Below are 15693 nucleotides of genomic sequence, written 5' to 3'. Positions count from 1 at the left end.
ATTCACCAAAGCTTCACACTCCACTCACATGCTCTGCAGCACCAACCCCACTGACTCCTGCTCCTGTCAGCAAGGAAACAAGGTCACAGACACATGCATAGGGAGGAAGGCACCCAACCTGGCTCTCTAAAAAGAGAAAAGAGGCAGCCTTTCTTGTCATCTGCCTCTCCAGAGTAGAGGGGAAGTTGAAATGTAACAAAATGTCCTTTTTTCCCAACAAAAATTAATTCTGCCAGCCACGGGAAGGGTCTTAAAACCAGATGCCACCTCTCAATGGTTTAAGGAACATGTGACCTGGAGAATCACCTCAATTTTGTTACCTGTAAAGCGAGGTTCTTTTAGCTGACCCCAACATCAAAAGGATGTTATAAGAAATATTTGTAAAATATCTTTTAAAATGCCTGTAGTTTCTCAGAGAAACAGCTGGGGCATGAGATGAAACTATAAAATAAAGTACGGGCATGTCCATAAATGAATGAAGCAAATTCTAGGACTATAAGCAGAAAACAGTATTGCTGCTGAGAATTCCAGCACAGCCGGAACTGACCCTGGCTGAGGAAACACTGGGGCCATTTGAAAAAAGAGTTGGAACCAAGGAATCACCCAGGCCTGAAATTTCCTACTGTGGTAGTCACAGCAAAGACGGCCTCCAAGTTTCCTCCAAAAACTAGGAATGGAACTCCCGAATGGCCCAGCTCTCCCACTGTTGGGTATTTAACTAAAAGAACTAAAATCAGCACACTAAAGTAATAAAACCTACTTCAATGTTTACAGCAGAACAATTCACAACAGCCAAATTATGGAACCAGCCCAGATGAATGGATTAAGAAACTGTGGTACATATATACATGATGGAGTTCTACACAGCCATAAAGAATGAAATTATGGCATTTGCTGGCAATTAGATGGAAATAGAGAACCGATTGCTAAATAAAATAAGCCAAACTCAGAAAATCAAGGGTCTAATATTTTCTCTCACATATGGAAGCTAGAATAAAATAAGGGAAATAAGGCATGGGGGGGGGATACACTATTATAAAGATATAGGGATGATCAGTAGAATAGAAGAAAGAGATAGGGAGGGAGGAGGGATTGGAAATGGGAGAAAACGTGGAATGACTTTAATAAAATCACTCACTGCATGTATAAATAGACCACATGAGCTGGGAATGTACAACTGTAATCCCAGCAGCTCAGGATGCTGAGGCAGAAGCCAGACTCAGCAAAAGTGAGGCACTAAGCAACTCAGTGAGACCCTGTCTCTAAATAAAATACAAAATAGGGCTGGGGATGTGGCTCAGTGGTTGAGTGCCCCTGAGTTCAATCCCCAGTACCAAAAAAAAAAAAAAAGTGTGTGTGTATGTGTTTATATATATATAATGTGAATTTCACCTTTATGTATATGTATAAAGCACCAATCAAAGATACATAAATAAATTAGTAAAAAAAAAAAAAGATCAGTAGAAAGAAAGGAGAATAAGGAGGAGGAGAAGGGAAAGGGACTAAAATGATATAAATCAAATTCCACACATGTATGATTTTTTCAAAATGAACCAACAATTATGTCTAACTATAATTATTTTTTTTGTACAAAGGATGCAGTTCTGGGTTCCAACTTACCAGTGGCTCCAAACTTACCAGTGGCTCAATAGTTAAGCACCAGGAGTGCTTAACCATTGAACCACATCCCCAGCCATTTTATATTTTTCACTTTGAGACAGGGTCTCACTAAGTTACTTAGGGCTTCACTAAGTTGCTGAGGCTGGCTTTGAACTCATGATCCTCCTGCTTCAGCCTCCCGAGCCACTAGGATTCCAAGTATGTACCACCATACCTGGCTCTATGATACTCTTAAAAAAAAAAAAAAACCTGCCTCTTTAAAAGAAAACAAAAACAAAAGGTATACAGAAAAGGGCCAGTCCTCCTACCTCAGTGCCACTGCCAGGACCCACACCCCACAGTGTTGCCCCACAGCTCCATCACGTACCACCATCTACTCCATTATCACTCTCCACTGCACCACTACCACATTATCACTCCACCAACACCCACTATCATTCCATCAACCACACCAGCCTCACCTGACCATCACTTCATAACAAACAATAGCCGCCCCACCACCCCACATCACCCCATCAACCCAGCAGCAACTCTCCACCACCACCCCACAACATTCCATAAGCAACAACCATACCCACAACACTGCCCACCACCATCACCACCCATCTTCCCAACACTACGAGAACCAACCCTAACAGCACACCAACAACTCCACTGCCACCCCCTGGCCATCAACACCACCATGCCTATCACTCCACCTTCATCCCCACCACCATCCCACGATATCCCACAACAACTTCAGGTATGCTGGTATCCCACCCCAGATGCCTGATCCCCAGTCCACCCCCAATCCCACCAGCATTCCACCACCACCTCTACCATCACATCACAACTGCTCATCCACTATCCCATCCTCACCCCATCACCTGAGCACGGTCTCCCTGGACATAAGATCACTAGCCTACACTGACCAGTAGAGTCATGCAACCCTAATTTGTCATCAGAGAACACATAACAAGTTGCCTAGGCCAATAACAGCAATAGTAACAGCTCATAATTTTGAGTCACCACAATACACCAGGGATAAAGTGCTTTTTATGTACCAACTCATAAGAATTTGATGCAGTGACATTATTGCACTTATTTTAAAAGTTGGAAACTGAAGCACAGAGAACCTAAGTAACTTGCTCAAGGCCTTGCAGCTAATACCTGTCCTCCCTGGGACTGAGCCCAGGTCAATCAGCTCCAGAGTCCATGCTCTTAACCAATTTGTCATACTGTCATCTCACAAAATCAATCCTGGGCACCTTAATAAAGAGCATGTATAAAGATCAGCAGCCACTGGGGTGCTGGTGCCTGCAGTGAGGCAGATGCAGCAGCAACTCGTGCTCTTGGCTGCTAGCATTTGCCTGGCCCAGGCACACCACAGGCTCTAGGGACAAAGAAGCTCTTTCTCATAAGAAAAGCTAGGCACCCTGCTAACTACGTATACTGTCTGTTTTCTTAACTCACAATAATCTTGTGAGGTAGATTGTTCCCATTTCACATCTGAGTGAACAGAGGCTCAGAGAAAATCCACAATGTGCCTGGTAGGTATAGCTGAAGGGACCCCACTCAGAGGAATCACATTTACTTAACACGTGCCCTGCATCCTGAGCAGCACAGATCCACAGCCTTTACAGCTGCTTCTCTCCTAGGGCCCCAGCATCCAGGATGGAGTCTATAAAAGAGCAGCTGTCAATAGCAAGTTGTTGAATGAGTGAATCAATGAATGAATGAAACAACAATGCTCGTAATTAAAATTGGAGGCAAAAAATCCTTAAAGTTCAGAGAAATGGACAGTGTAACAAATGTTAATTTTAGAGCCACTGGTAAGGTGGAACCCAGAACTGCATTTGGTGATAGGGACTCTGCCCCCATAAGCATTTTGCTGCATTTTCTCTAGCCTGACCTACTTCAGGGCAAGTGAGGGTGTGCAGAGCTATTCCTCCAAACAAATGATGCTGACTTGTAAAAGTGGCTGCTGCCCTTTGCAATTAGACACTCTTAAGACCTCTATTTTGTGCCCTGAAATATATCCAGTGACCTAAGTGCTGATGTGGCCAAAGGACTACAGAATGCATAAAGTTGTTCCCATTAAAATCAACCCTAGGGGCAATGGCTCCATAACCAAGAAGAAGGCCTGGCTAGGTCCTCAGAATTTTGTTATATGATCACAATTTCTCTCCACCTAGAAAGTTCTGAACTCCCTCCTTCCTGCACCCACTGTACCTCTGCACACTACCCCCCTATTCTCACACACAAACACAACATATCAGCTATGCTTCTATCTTGACAGAAGATCTATTCCTATCAGAATTACATAGCAGGTAACCTTTCTGCTCTACAAGGTTTTGGACAAGATGGGGTAACAACAGCAAACAAATGGTGGACAGTAAACCCAGTGTTCTCCTCCAGTGCCTGGAGACTCCCTTTTTCATATCACACCTTTTTGGATTCACAAGACAAGGATATTTCAGCTCTTGGCCAGGTATCAGCTACAGAGCCTCATCACTGGCCCCAATTATACTGCTAACAGTAAAGAAAACTTCAACGAATTTTAAAAGAGCTAATAGGGAATAACAAAAATGCTGCTGTGCGCTTTTAAAACATAAATTGTGAAATACTTCCCTCTTGTGGTTAAGATTGAAATTGCAGTTCTTAATGGTAGGCTTTCCAATGTCCAGAGATTAATACTCGTTTCTGGGTCAAGAACCATCTTGAGGGGCTGGAGTTGTGGCTCAGTGGTAGAGCACTTGCCTAACATGTGTGAGGCACCAGGTTCAATTCTCAGCACCACATATAAATAAATTAAATAAAGGTCCACTGACAACAAAAAAAAATTTTTAAGTACTACAATGATAATAAGGAAAAGCATGTGAACCTTTTCCCATATTTATAAGGTAAAACATATAGAATTATAAATAATGTCAATTATATTTCAATTTGTGTATCCAGTTATTAAGTGAGGGCCATACAAATATGTGGTGGGTGTGGGTGTGAACGTGTGTGGGGGGGTTGTTTTTGTTTTTGTTTTCTTGATTTGGTTTTGGTTTTTGTTTGTTTTGTTTTTTGCAGTGCTGGGGATGGAAGCAAGGACCTTGCACATGGTCGGCAAGTGCTCTACCACAGAGCTACACCCCCCCATCCCAGTGTTTGCTTTTGTTGTTGTTGTTGTTGAGGGACATGATACCTTTATTTATTTTTATGTGGTGCTGAGGAGCAAACCCAGTGCCTCACACATGCTAGGCAAAAGCTCTGCCACTGAGCTACACCTGCAGCCTTAGTGTTTGCTTTTTTAATATAGCAAATAGCAAGACCTAGAGGCAAGTCTAATTACCATAAATTCAATGTATTGAGGAACATAAATGAAATTTTAAGAAATGAGCGTCAATTATAATGAGACATGCAAATAGCAGGGAATCCAAGAAGTGATAAAGTCACAGGTTCTGGTAATACTACAAAGGTTAGTTCAGCGCCATGTATAACTGAAGGAAATTCTAAGTTTCAGTTAGAAATGAAGCGCTCAGCCGGATACAGTTGCTCCCAGTGGCTGGGGAGGCTGAGGCAGGAAGATGGCGAGTTCAAAGCCAGCCTCAGCAAAAGCGAGACACTAAGCAACTCAGTGAGACCCTGTCTCTAAATAAAATACAAAATAGGGCTGGGGATGTGGCTCAGTGGTCAAGTGCCCCTGTGTTCAATCCCTGGTGCCAAAAAGAAATGAAGCACTCATCGTTTCCAAGGATCTCCTGATTTCTGTCTGTGGGTCCCTTGGGGTTCATGGAATCCAACTATTCTAATCCAGCTTCATCCATGCATTGAGCCGTCTCTCCTCAGGAGGCAAGGATGTTATCAACTTCACAATATTTCACGGAGGTGGGAAGTGCCATTGTTCTCTGCAGGGTGTGTGGAACTGGAGAAGGTGAATTAAACAGCCAGTCCAGTACATTGACTCTAAGGGGTCCCACCTCAGAAGACGCCACCGACAGCCAGCACCGGCGCTGACCAGTTGAAGGAGAAGCCGGTCCACAGCGCAAACCTCCGTCCTCCCACAGCCTCTGCCACAGGCGTGTGAGCAGGGCTGAGGGGGCCACCAAAGGCTCCTCAGCCACGGACAAAGACCTTCACAGCGTGACAACCCAGGACCCTGGGCTGGAGGGCCTGGCCCCCTGTCCACAGGCTCTAAACTGCCACGCGGTTCCGCCTCGAATCCAGAGGTGTCCCAGCTCCCTAAGGAGCGAAATCTGCCTCATCCCGCCACATGGCTACCCCGCTTAGAAGCTTTTGTCTTTTTATTGTGCACTGAGGTCTCCTACCTGCACTCCTTTCCCACCTCTGCAATACCCTGTATTTGTCTGAAACACTCCGCGTCCAACCAGCACCCCCACCACCTTGCCCACTTCACGCGCGCACGCGCACGCGCACATCCCATCCACATGCCGGCAGCCGCGGGACGGGGCAGGCTCCTCATCCGAGGGGTCAATCTGGGAAGGTACGCTGCTATCCCACCCCAGATCCCACCCCCAAACCCCCTCAGCCATTATCACCAACTGCAGATTCTCCCATGACTGAAAACTTAGCGAAGCTCTCCCATGCCCGCCCCCCCCCACCATGCTCACAGTGGCCTCCTCAGGACCACCCCCCTCTGAGGCGGTGTACACCTGGCTCACCTAGCTGCCTCTCCAAGCAGGTCGCTCCACCAAGGGCAGTTGAGGGTGGGCCTTTACTGATCCAGGATCCATAACCCACCTCCCAGGAGTTTACGAGACTCCTTCAGGACATGTGTGTTGAAATGTCTGCAGTTGTTGGCCTGAGTGGCAAGACCTAGGCTGGAGCTAACCCCGGCCCCCCCCCCAAAAAAAAAAAAATCAGCTGTTTTCTAGCTTCAGCTTCTAGTATCCATTCTTTACAGTGATAGGTTAGAAGTTGTAGGGAGGAGAGAGCGTCTGTCAGAGCTTGTCATGAGGCTAGCCACCCGGCTTGTCAACACCTGTGCTGGAGCCCAGGTCTTGCTTGTGAAGTCCAGAGCACTCTGATGAAGAACTCTGAGCATCTCTCTCCATGCAGGCTAAATGGAGACACCTTGCTGCAGCCCTCTGTGTGCTCATGGTGGCCGCAGCTCCCTGAAAGTCTGCCCTGGAGCACTGAGGAGCTGGGCTCAGCTAAGATGCCTCCTTCTGTCTTTGCACCTTGAAACCTCTTGGGCTTAACCTTTAGGATGTTACTGAGTTCTGCAATATCTCATCCACCAATCTGCTGTATCCCAGGAACAGGCCACAAGACTCAAATGCTCTTATCTAAGGATCAAGTGAGAGTTTCATTTCCATCAAAACAGTTTCTTGTGTGTTCATTTCCACCATGTGAAAAATAGCTGTGACTTGAATGTGTTCCCCCAAAAGTTTACATGTTGGAAATCATCCCCAAATGCATGTTAATGGTATTTGGAAGTGGGGCCTTTGGGACAAAATTAGAATTAGATGAAGTCATGAGGGTGGAGCCTCCAACATGGCACTAACAGCTTTAGAATGAGAGACACCCAACCTAGCACACTTGCTCTGTCTCACTATCTAATGCCCTCATGTTACAATCTAATGAGTAAGCTTTCAGTCCTTTGGACTTCCCAGACTCTGAAAACATGAGGTACATAAATCTCTATTCCTTATAAATACCCAGTCTGTAGTATTCAGTAATAGCAACTGAAGATGGTCTATACAACTGCCTCCCAATAACTGAGACAACCCATTTACCTAGGTCTTATGTGGCATGACCAGGCCAGGGCCTTTGTAGCAATATTCTTGAATGCCACAATTCAGGCACTTCTCTCCCATATATGTGGTACTTTTTGATGGAAATAAAAAGTGAATTGCTTCAGCATTGTAGAATAAGTGATTCACCTCCTCTCCATTCTGGTGACCTTCCCATCTGATCAGTGGGTGGAAACATTCAGACTATTCATTCAAACTCAATCTCATTCCACAACCAACAGAAGCTTCTGAGAGACTGTGACTTCTACTCACCAGTTCTCAAGCAGGGTATGAATCCATCAGAATGAATGCAACTGCAGCAGCAGTAGACCACAAGTGCATATTCGCACAACATAAACATCTCTGCCATTCCAGAGATGGCCCAAATGCAATGGGTGACATGACTTGAACCTCACCAATCTAGAGACCTTCTGTCAGAAGCAACAGGATGCAGAAACCTGAGCCCCAGCCCAACTGTTTGACAGCCATGTGACCTTGAAGCAGTAGCTCAACTTCTCAACAGTTGACTCTTCTCTTTAAAATGAGTATGAATACAAGTAATACCAACTTTGTAAAGTTCTTGTCAAACCTAAACATTTTATTATTCAAAGACTTGCCACAGTGCTGACAATTAGTGCATGGTCAAGGTTGATCAAGTCATATGAATGCAGTGGCTACCAGGATATCAATGAAACAGAGCAGCAGTTAACTACAGGGGGGAATTAGAGGTCAGTAAAGATTGCAAAATATTACAGTCACATTTTAAAAATGCTCTAGAGACATTGTGTGGCAGACTGAACACTGCAGGACTATGAATCTGAATTAGAAGATTATTTCAAGATACTCCTCAGAATCAAGAAAAAGATTAAAATAATAGGTAAAGGTGCTGGGGTTGTGGCTTGGTGGCAGAGCACTTGCCTGGCACGTGTGAGGCACTAGGTTCAATTCTCAACATCACATAAATAAATAAATGAAGGTATTGTGTCTATCTACAACTAAAAAATTTTTTAAGTAATAAGTGAATAGCTAACATTATGGAATGATTATTATACACTATCTACCAGATAATCTATGTCTCTACATAGAAAACTTAGAAAGATCTAGTATCAATAACAATAGAGATTCCAGAATCAAGAACACATTAGAGCGGGAATAAATTCTCCGAGCTTAATAAAAAGTTTCAGTATTTCTATCAAAACGTTTATCTGGACTTCTGATTTTACTGACCTGTGAAAAGCTTGGATGTCATCACTCCGTTTTTCTCACAAGAAAAAAAGTTAAACAAATTGAAAATCAACAACTCTTAGATCCATCAGAAAACTGAAGTCACAGGTTAACAGACACAAAACTAAAGGAACAAGAAAATATGGAACTACTGAATTCTGGGAGCAAGAGCTACTGGAACCAAGATTGGGGGGGGGGCGGAGCTATAATGGATGAACTACTAAAAATTCACTGTGGACCACCTTAAGGGTGAAAAAACTCCAGCATCTGGATCTTAGGGAGTCCCTCACATTTTTATGATATTTACCCCCAGGCAGCTTACCAGGTTCTCCTGATGAAGATTTGAAAAAAAAAAATTCTCTGAGCTTCCAACAGGGGAAGGTGAAAGTGACCACCTAAGTTGCTGCTGTCTGCCTCAAAGGAAACTACCAGAGCCTCAATCAAGCATCAGGGAAGGGAAATCAAACTCCAGCCCTCTCCAGCCTTGCTGTCAACCTAAGCAGAAGACTTAATGCTAGGAAGCACTTTTGAAGGTCACAGCCCCTTTAAAGACTAAGACCTTGTCATAAGATTATAGAACATTTCTGCCAACCCCACACCTCACTACCACAACAGAGCTTCTGAAAACGAAGGACTACATCTGGAATAACTGCAAGGTGCTTACGGAGTGTCCAGGGGAAACAAAGACACTACAGGGAACTGAAGTCTCAGACCCCATAGTTACACTGAACAGTAAACATGGAACACAGAATTTATGTACGTGATCCTAAAGACTTGTTTATCTGAGTTCCTTTTACCCAATATATCATATCTGTCTTTCGACAAAAAATAATGACAAGACATGCCAAAAGGCAAGAAGAGACAATGCAGGCAACAGAACCAAACCCACATACAGCAGAGACTGGAGAAATAATCAACCCAGAACTTCAAATAACTGTAATTAATGTGCTAAAAGTTCTAATATAAAAGTGAACATGCGGGGCTGGGTTGTGGCTCAGCGGTAGAGCGCTTGCCTAGCACATGCGAGGCCCTCAGCATCACATAAAAAATAAATAAATAAAATACGGATATTATGCCCAACTACAACTAAAAAATAAATTTAAAAAGTAAAAGTGAACATGCAAGAACAGATAAGCAAATGTAAGCAGAGAGACAAAATTCCAAAAAAAACAATCAAAAGGAAATGCCAGAAATCAAAAACCCTATTATAGAAATGAAGAATGCCTTTGATGGGCTCACTAGTAGAATAAATATGAATAAGGAAAACTCAGTGAGCTTTACGATAAGTCAATAGAAACTTTCCAAACTGAAACACAAAGAGGAAAAAATATGAAAAATTAGAATAAATTGTTTAAGAACCATAAAACAACAGCATTAACAAGTAAAATATGAAACACCAAAGGTAAAGAAAAAGAAGAAGAAATATTTTAAATAATAATGCATTAGAATTTATGGCAGACATAAAATCATAGATTCAGGAAGCTCAGAGAACACTAATCAAAATAAATACAGAATCAAAGGAAGATGAATAGAAGAAAGGGAACAAGAGTGGGAGGTGGGGAAGAAAAAGAAATTGATATTGACCAAAGTGTACTGTATGCTGTGTGCATGAATGAATAAGTAACAAATGCCATCATTATGTATAATAATAATGCACCAATAAAAATGTGGAAAGAGAAAAATAAATACAGAGTTGGACAGGGTGGCACACCTGTAGTTCCAGCTATGTAGGAGACTGAGGCAGGAGGCCCACTTGAGCCCAGGAGTTCAAGTCCAACTGGGTAACATAGCAAGACCAAAATAATCAAAATAAATATAGAAAAATCTGTTTCAATGTTTTATAATCAAACTTCAAAAAAACTAAAGATAAAAAAATTAAGATTTTTTTAGTTACAGATGGACACAATATCTTTATTTATTTTTACATGGTGCTGAGGATTGAACCCAGCGCCCCACACATGTGAGGCAAGTGCTCTACCACTGAGCTACAGCCTCAGCCCTAAAGAGAAAATTATGAAAGAAGGCAGAGAAAATCCCACCCTATAGAGAAACAAGAATAAGAATTACATTGAAATTTTTTTCACAAGCCATACAAGCAAGAACAACGTGGAGTGAAATATTTAAGGTGCTGAAAGACAATAAACACAACCTAGAATTCTGCATTTGGTGAGATTATTCTTCACAATGAAGAAGAGGATCATAGACTTAAATGTAAAACACAAAATTATAAAACTTCTAGAGGATAAAATAGGAGAAAACCTAGCATTAACAAGTTATTAATTATGTCCACACAAACTCGCTCAAGAATGTTAACAATTGTCAAAAACTGGAAGCAAAAAAGATGAATGGATAATCAAACTGTGGTATACCCCATATACCCATAAAATGAAATATTAGCATCAAAAAAGAAATAGGCTATATCAAGCCATGAAAAGACATGGAAGAAACTTCAAAACTAGAAACAATTAAAAAATCAACCGTTGAAAGAGTTGAGGAGAAGGAGGGAGGAATGAATAGGTAAACACAGGGTTTTTTAGAACAATAAAACTATTCTGTATGATATTGTAATATTATATATTTGGCAAAATGCCATACAATGTACATCTTATAGAATGAATCTTAATGAGAACTATAGAGTCCAGTCAATAAAAATTAACTGTGTATTTGTTTATTAGTTGTAATCAATGAAATACACTAATGCAAGATGTTAACAAGAAAAACTGTAAAGGGGTGTGGCAGGAATATATGGGAATTCTGTGCTTTGTGCTCAATTTTCCTACAATTGCTCTAAGAAAAAGTCTGTTGATGTTTTAAAAGTTCATATATCATCAGGTAATTTTACTAGATTAAAATATTAATGTTAATGGTTAAAATTTCTATTCATTACCTATATGGGGGAAAAAAAGATTTAGCAACAGACAACTCTTACACAACACCAGATCTACAAAATACCTGCCTTGTGCAGAGTCCCCCATTTCTACATGGTATTTCCATTCTGAAAATTCCAATAGTGAAGAAATGGATAAAAACCTTCTTTGAGAAGACAAAATATGAAGGAAGTGAATCTTCCTTTAGGAAGCAAATACTATTTCATTAAAGAGAATGATGAAGCTGATAGTTGGGCCTGTGTGTCCTTCGGGGAGTCACCACTGCAATGTAAATCTCTACACTTCTGTTGATGAGAAACCAGAGGATACATCCTATTCAGCACAACCCAGGGAGCAAAATGAGGAAACTATTTGTAAATATGGTTACATGGCAAAGGGAAATTAAGGTTCCAAATAGAATTAAAATTGCAAATTAGCTGACCTTAAAATAAGCAGATTGTTTTTGATTATGTAGCTGAGTCCAAGTGATCAAAAGTTTCCTTCTAAGTAGGAGAAAGAAAAAGGAAAAATAGAAAGATAGCAGCATGAGAAGGAAGGATATTAAGTGCTACAGAACTGATAGAAATAGGATCCCTTACAGGCAGGAGTGCCAACGAGCAAAAAAGGTGGACAACTTGAATTTGCCTTGGATTACTGCATACAAAGACAACTCCAGGCAAGTAGGCAGGGACACTGGGAGGCAGTAGCCCATGTCCTGTGGCTCATGGCCTGCAGCACGCTAGGGCCCTAGTTAAATTCAGTCTGCTCACAGGTAGTTCCTAAACCAATCCTGCCCTGCAATAGTAAACAGTGGTAAATTCTAAAGCAGCCCCACCTTGCAGGCTTCTTAGCCACTTTTGTTGGGGGCACAGCAGAACTCAAGTCCCAGGGAAGGTTCCTTGGGTGCCCACTATTCCTTCACCTCACTCCGAGTTCCAAAACCCCTCAGTATGAACTCTCTATATTTTCCAAACCATATGCTAAACAAGTGAAAAGAAAAACTGATTTAACAATGCTCAATTGTTATATGTTAGAATAGAAATAATAGGAACATCAGACTATTGATTCATTCCTAGAGATAACTTGTTCAACAGATTTTAAAGATACACATCATCAATACATTTTCTGATAAAAATTGTGTATATTTAACTACATAATAATATATTTTCAAATATGACCTTAAGATATGGGAGAAGAAGGAAGAAAATGTTTTTTAAAATGAGTACATTTCACCATTTACCCCTTCCAATCAACTGAATATTATGGTAACTTTGCTGATCATTTCCAAAAATTAGACTAAAAAATGGCTCTTAAATACCTATCTGAAAGAACTGGGGTAAATTATAAGTAATGAAAAACATGGTCCACCCATGACAGTTAAATTACAGAGTTCACAGCTGTTAAAAAAAAAAAAATTTAAACAACATTGTCTTTGTTTTGTAGTCTCAAGTTTTATCAAAGTGGGTGTTATTTATTTCCCAGCCCAGCATTTATCAAAGAAACTATGGAACTATAAAGCTGAAGGATAAACACTTTAAATAAGAATTCATACTCCAAGGAAGTAAGAATCTTTCAACTTTTATTTCTACGATACATTCATCTGGAACCTTTTTGTTTCTTTACAATTTTCCCCCTAAGAGAAATGAATACAATAAAAATATAATCCAACCACCAGCAATGTTTTTAACCAGAAAAGAATCTAAAATCTCTGGTGTGATAATATAGGATTTTTTTAAAAAATATAAACTTCATACCAGAAATAAAGCCTGAATATTCTCTTTCTTGAAAAATATAATTTCCTTCTTTGCTTTTCCATGTAAATCTTATAATCAACCACTTAGTTCTAAAGTCTATATTTAACCAGCAATTGTAACACTATAGCAGGTTTTTCCTGCTTTGTATCCTCCCTTATACTGAGAATCAACTAATTGCAGAAGTCTAAAAAAATGAGATGCCACTGGGCTGTAGCAAGACTATTCAAGGTATACCAATCATTTAAAAAAAAAAAATCCCATAGCAAACTGAAGCCTACTTAACAAATTATATTTTATCCTGTTTATGAAATTAGAAAATGTGTACAAAGCACTTTTGCAAACTGTAAAGCTTTAATGGAAAACGTGTTTTAAAATTGGTTTTGATTAGAAAGGCTGCTGACTGGGATACAACATTAGGGACACCAGGCTCTGTGAAATCTGTTCTTTTTTTGTTGTTGTTACTCCTCAGATTTGTCAGGGGTGGGGCCAATTATAAATTGCAAAGATGATGGGGCATGGGTTCAGGGATAGCTTACAAAAAGACTGCTTTGCAGTGATAAATGATATTTTTCTTGACTGAGTATAAAGACCAAGGGGCATTAGAATTAGCTCTCTTTAAACCAATGTTTTGCACCAGACTGAGAAGTCAGGCCATCTGTCTCCAACCAGGAACAGGAAATAGAAGGAAGACAGTTTTACCCCTACTAGTTTCTCTGTGTAGAGCTTCACTGTTACAAGTATAATCCATTTTAAAACAGAATCCCAAAGCCAAATATAAATGGCTTGGGAATCACTCCTTTAGTTTAAGAATATAACAAAAAAGCCAAACTATTTACATGGGAACAACATACCTGAGCCACAGAGTGAAGCCCCCCTACCTGTAAATATACAGCATTATCCATTGCTTTTTAGGGTATTTTGTGGAACACAGGAAGCTAAGCAGCAAATTTAAAAGTTTCATAATAAAAACCAATCTGAGTGAGGGCTTTCTTTATGTTCGCTAGAATGTAAAATACATATAAGAGAAAGCTTCTTTTCACGTCACTTCAATGCAACTGTATCAGCCTATGAAGACAAACCCAGCACTCAAGGGCTACAAAGACAGTTTTTTGAACCTAAACATGGGTGACAAAAAGAAAGTATATTTAAAAACCTACAAGATAAGTGAACTGACAAGACAATGAGTTTGGGTCACTATATAAAAGAGGCTTTACTAACACAGCTGAGGAGTCAGGTGAGCAGAGAGAAGCGGCCACAAGGAGCCATGGAGGCTTCTTTCCTAGGGTTCCTACATCATCTTTCTGTGGCTTTCTGGGAGCAGGCCCAGCTTTGCATACAGAATGGGCTAACTGCCCTTATATTCCTTGTGGCCCTCTAATGCACTTACCCTTTCCTTTAGTGCCCTCTTTCCCCAAGAGAATATTCAGGCCAATTTTGTTTTTTCCTTGTTTCTACATTAATAAGAATTATAAACTAGCAATTTGGGATATCACTAACTCTCACTGGGTGTCTTATGTTAGTATAAGATACCTCAAGTGGTAAAAATGTAGAACTTAAAAGCCATTTACAGAGGAGTCAAAAAAACCCATCTCACACTTTGGTAAACCCATAAAATTTAAAGATACGTTATAAAAAAAAAAAAAAGCTATTTTTGCCAATGTTTAATTACTGGACTTTAACCCAATTTCAATATTCCATGTAATTGAAGGTCAGTGAATTAACATGTCTTTCTGTTTTCTACATACAACAAAGATTCTTTAAAATACACATATATTTTTAAGCCAGTATACTCCCTTTTACAATCATACCTTCAGTCCAACATTCAAAATATAAACCTAAATAGTCAATGAAAACAACAGTGGACCAAGTGACAGTATCATTAAATGAAACAATAATGCAAGAAAAAGTCACCATTAAAACTCAGAAAATAAACACAAATTTGCTGGAATTCTGTTTGTAACCTAATGTGTTCAGAACAGCCCCCACTGTGATGTTGCCCAACTCACACCTTTCTTCTTTTCTCTTTCCATGGTGCATCTTCATTATTTTACTGAGGTTTATACAATGACTATCCTAACAGCAGAGGCTAATGCTAAATATACAACCTATTTCAGAACTGGTACATGTTCCCAACAATTGTTTTGTGTTCCCTCCATATTATAAAATGGTCCAATCCTTCAGGAGAAAAAAAAGGGAAAGGGCTAAGTAAAATATATCCATACACACTGTGCATTAAATATTACTAGGTTAAGACAGTAAGGTGGAAAAAAAGGAATAGAGGGGTACAGTAAATTTTCTCCAAACAATTCTATTACATTTGACAGAACTGTCCATGACTTGTATTTATTTTAACCATGTTAAGGAAAAAAACTAAAAGAATTATTACCAGAATTTGCATCAATTTCTTGGAGAAGCTAACAATAAAACATTATATAGATTTTTATATATAATACTTGTATATTTATTTGAAGAATCTTTGGTAACAATTGTGTTTCTTCCACATTA

Source organism: Marmota flaviventris, chromosome 1 (genome assembly GCF_047511675.1).
Source record: "Marmota flaviventris isolate mMarFla1 chromosome 1, mMarFla1.hap1, whole genome shotgun sequence".
NCBI lineage: Eukaryota > Metazoa > Chordata > Mammalia > Rodentia > Sciuridae > Marmota > Marmota flaviventris.
Note: the sequence above shows the minus strand (reverse complement) of the source record.